The sequence below is a fragment of the Corvus brachyrhynchos genome, unplaced genomic scaffold (assembly GCF_000691975.1).
Source record: "Corvus brachyrhynchos isolate BGI_N302 unplaced genomic scaffold, ASM69197v1 scaffold43, whole genome shotgun sequence".
In the NCBI taxonomy this organism is placed as follows: domain Eukaryota; kingdom Metazoa; phylum Chordata; class Aves; order Passeriformes; family Corvidae; genus Corvus; species Corvus brachyrhynchos.
Genome location: NW_008237353.1, coordinates 743,828 through 748,520, shown reverse-complemented (window position 1 = coordinate 748,520; position 4,693 = coordinate 743,828). Strand labels below are relative to the sequence as shown.

General features: G+C 45.7%; 1 long non-coding RNA gene across 1 annotated transcript in view; it reads left to right on the top strand.

The window, feature by feature from the left end:
* Positions 1-11: 11 nt before the first annotated feature.
* LOC108445813 overlaps positions 12-4,693 on the top strand; it is a 29,077-nt gene continuing 24,395 nt past the window's right edge. Inside the window, exon 1 of the long non-coding RNA XR_001860792.1 lies at positions 12-554. This is a non-coding gene — a long non-coding RNA (uncharacterized LOC108445813). The remainder of the gene's footprint in view (positions 555-4,693) is intronic.

Here is a 4,693-nt window from a genome sequence, read left to right as displayed (position 1 = left end):
CCTGAGGGCGGCTCTGGGATTCGGGAATTCAGGGATTCAGGGCTGCGGGGCTTCAGGGTTTCAGGGCTTCAGGGTTTCAGGGCCTCAAGGTTCAGCGCTTCATGGTTTCAGTGCTTTAAGGCTTCAGGGCTTGGGGCTCTGGGCCTGCTGCTCCTGCTACTGCTTTGGGGAGAACCCAACAGTGGGATGCGGGGGTCTTTTATGAGGGATGAAGGATGCCTGACTGTGTTGGACTCCGGCCTGCTCCCCTCGTGCTCTGGGGTCTCAAGCGTTTTGTGTTTGGCAGCAGCAGCGGAGCATTGGGTTATAATCTCCCTTTTCTGCCATGGTAAAGCAAGGTGCTAAACACAGCGTGTTTTAGGGGTGAGCAGGTGTAAAGCCAGGCAGGGAGGGAAGGAGGGAAGATCCGTGCCTGCCCTTTGCCTTTGGCTCTCACCGCTAATTCTGGCAAGGTCTTTTTTTCTGGCATGTTTATGTTTGCAGCCTCGTATCAAGGAGCAGAGTCAGCGTGGAACCTGGACACTTGAGGAGTGGCTGCGGCAGTGCCATCACAGGTATATATACATCCATGGAATCCAGCGAGCTCCCAGCTGAGGGAGCCAGCCCCTGAATATAAACTTAAGTGAACTCAAATGCCTGTGACCCGCCGCAGAGCCGTTGTGCTATAAAGTGTGCCAATTTCACCTATGATAAATAGATAAGACTCTCTTGGTATTTGTGGAATTTCCGTGCACTGTGCTGTAATAATAGAAATGACCTTGGATATCACAAAGAGCGAGGCTGTTAAGTGCAAGTTGCATTGTGATCTGTCAGGTGAATGACCATTTTTTAAAGTATCAAATTATACTGTGCTGCTGTATCATAGCGGACAGACTGTCTGCAGCCGTGCTGAGTCAGAATAAAGGTCCATTTAGCTGGTATCCTCTCTCCCACAATGGCTGTTAGCAGATGGTATGAGGAGTACAAGAAAGGAATGCAAGTGGAGACTAATCCTTTCCTCGGTGTAACCTCCCTGCTTCTAACAGGATGAAGTGTAGGGGCTTTCCGAGCAATAATGAACATTTAGACCATTATGCTGAATAAACACCCGTGACCCCATCCTGAGATGGTCATATCTATTTATCAAAGGTACTCCAAAAACTGCCCTGTAAAACATCTGTGAGTGGAGTAAGCTGGGTTATACAATTTTTTTTTTTCCCCCCACACCTTTCCAGTGTGGGAGTCTATTTTCCAGAGCAGAGATTATATCGTCTTATGTATTATGTCTCCTTGTGTATGTAGGGCGGGACTTACGGGAATGCCAATGTATCCGTACCTATGTGTGTGAATTGCTGCAGTCATGATAAGAATCTGCCAGCAGAGGTCACACAGCGACATACAAAAAGTAATCGCAGCCCTCTGAAGTAATGAACTTTATCGGTCCAAAAGTTAGCAAAGAAACTAGGTGATTTTTTTTTCTTTCTTGTCATTAAAAAAAAAAAAAAAAAAAAAAAGGAAAAAAACATGAAGCAGTTGTGTGGGTTGAAAGATAGCAATCGTTCTGTATTGAGTACAAATATGTGTAGCCTTTCTAGGCCTGTCACTTGAAGACTGTCTTTCATGCCAGAGCTTATTTAGACTTTTTTTCCTGAGATTCCTTTTTCTAAGATGTGCTCTTGAAGCCAAAATGACTCACATTGGTGTAAGATATTTTCAGCTTTGTCAAAATGCCTTGTCAGAAAGTATTTTGTTAGCATGCATGTTTCCTCTGAGTAACAAGGCACAAACATATCGCAGGCACTTCTGAAGGTATTGTTCTTTTCCACTTTTTTTTTTTTTAAACAAAAACATCTTCAGCAATTTTCATAAGAATTCATAAATATTATTGTTGTCAGAGATCCATTTCCTCTGATTCAGCGATTTTCGATAGCTCCACTTTCAGATCTTGGGACTAACCAGAATCAAGCTATTCCCGTTGCTTGAGTAATGCAAAAACTGATAAGTTCAGTTTGTTACCAGTGGACTGGGTGGGTCGTTTCAGGCTGCCAGGATTGCCAGGCCAGGAGGTGGGTTTCCCCAGGAACGGGTAATCCTGACCCTTGCTTGGAGACTGGGAGGTACCGGGCTCAGCTTTGTTCCATGCAGAAATATCCTTTGGGAGTCAAAGAAGGAAAATTTGCTCACTTTAAAGCTGTTTAAAGGAGGAGTCTAACAATAGGGGTCAAAATAGGGACCTTATAAAATCCGCTGAAGAGGGCTAAACTTTGGCTAGCAGTCCAGTGTTTGCAGGATGGAAATACAAAGTCAGGTACTCCACGAGTCATCCCGGTGCACGCCAAGCCAGATCACCCTGAGAGCTGGGAATTTTGCACCATATTTGCACTGCTGCCCATGTGGACAAGGGTGGAAGCAGGAGCTGAAGCTGACTACTCCTGCAGCAGGCTTTGTCCCTTTCTAGCTGGAGCACCTTGGGCAGCCACCTCTGAGACATTATGTTAAAGGGACAAAAAATTAGCTGGGCACCCAGCCTTTGGTTGTAACTTTCCAGCTGGAAAAGGCTATGGCACCGACTTTTCTAAAGGATGTTTTGTTTAGTGTCAAAAATGCAAAAATGCCTGCTTATCAGCAAAACAATAAAAGGAGATTGTAGAACTGTGGCTTTCTGTCTAGGGAACAAGGGGAGCAACATGCTGTTTTCTGCAGATTTGAAACACTATTCTCAACTAAGTGAAAGTTGTATAACTTGTCCCTTTGCTTCCCTTGCTGCCCCTCTTGCACCTTACTTTCCTCTCAGGGGTTGTCTTATCCACCAGTGCCCCTTTCTATGCAAGATGCAAATTTTTTACATAACGTGCAAGTCAAAGAGCTAACTATGCCATCCAGAGGGACCTGGACAGGCTTGGGAGGTGGGCCCATGCAAACCTCATGAAGTTCAACAAAATGAGCACAAGATCCTGCATGGGGGTCATGGCAATCCCAAGCCCAAGTACAAGCTGAGGGATGAATGGATTGAGAGCTGCCCTGAGGAGGACTTGGGTTTTTTTTCATCCAGACGGTGGTTGAGCATGGAAACAGGCTCCCCAGGGAAGGGGTCACAGCACCAAGCCGGACAGAGTTCAAGAAGCATTTGGACAATGCTCTCAGGCACATGGCGTGATTCTTGGAGTGTCCTGTGCAGGGCCAGGAGTTGGACTCGATGATCCTGATGGGTCTCTTCCAACTCAGCATATTCTGTGGTTCTGTGATTCAATGACAGGGGGTGTTGACAAGAAGCTTGATATGAGCTGGCAACATACACTTCCGGCCCTGAAATCTAGCCGCATTCTGGGCTGCATCAAAAGCAATGTGGGCAGCTGGTCAAGGGAGGTGATTCTGCCCCTCTGCTCTGCTCTGGTGAGAGCCCACCTGCAGTGCTGCATCCAGCTCTGAGGTCCCCAGCACAGGAAGGACACGGACCTGTTGGAGAAAATAGAGAAGAGGCCATGAAAATGCTCAAGGGATGGAGCACCTCTTCTGTGAAGACAGGCTGAGAGAGTGCTTCAGCCTGGAGAAGAGAAGGCTTCAGGGAGACCTTAGAACAGCCCTTCAATATATCAAGGGGGGCAAGAAAGCTGAAGAGGGACTTTTTACAAGGGCATGTAGTGATAAAACAAGGGGGAATGGCTTTAAACTGACAGAGGGTGGGTTTAGAATAGGAAGAAATTCTTTACTGTGAGGGGTGAGGCACTGAAACAGGTTGGCCAGAGAAGCTGTGGATGCCCCGTCTCTGGAAGTGTTCAAGGCCAGGTTGGATGGAGCTTTGAGCAACCTGGTCTAGTGGAAGGCGTCCCTGTCCATGTCAGGGGCTTGGAACGGAATGATCTTAAAGGTCTCTTCCAACCCGAACCATTCTAGCATGCCATGGTAATTTGAGCCCTTGGAAATTACCTTATTCTCATCTGTCACTACCCAGCCCTATAAAGGATTTAATTCTTCTTACAGCTCTGAGAGTCCTTGGGCAGAAGTCTAATTTCTTGCAAACCAGCTTTCTTCATTTCTCCCCATCTCCAGTTAGTGAGGTTTATCAAAGGACATGGGTGCCTGTCTCACAATACAGTTGTGGACTTCTTAAAGTGCCGAGGAGAGGAGTAAGGACAGCCACTGATCCAGCAACCTCAGCCCTACTTCTTTGTAACACGTGGCCCAAACGGATCCTGTCCAATACCACCAATGATCAATTTCTTTCCAAAATTCACTCCGCATACAAAATTGTATTTAAACTAGGGAGGAAAGTTGCAGCTATATGATCCTTGATACAGAAAAGCCTCCATCAGATAAGAAAAGAAAGCTCTTCCAGACCAATCAGGTCCTGACACTGTGTGGCAGTGACTAGATACCATTTAAAATACAAAAAATCAAACTCAGAGCTGAAATAGATAAGAAAGCCAACTTTACTGAGAAAATTTCACAGTTTCTCCCAGGGCTAAAAGTGTTATTGCCAGAAACACAAATAAGATGGTTTGCAGAGATCCAGGTTTCAGAGGGTGAAACCTGTTGTGAAACCTTCCTCCCACTTATACTTTCCACAACAAAGAACTGCAAGCAACAGGAAAATATTTCACTGGAAGTAAAATAATTTTTAAAATGAGGGAAACATCAGGTGGGAAAAGGGAAAGGCTAAATAGCCTGGGAATAAAGAATCCATGTAACTTTTAGGTGAGAGTTAACAGGAACT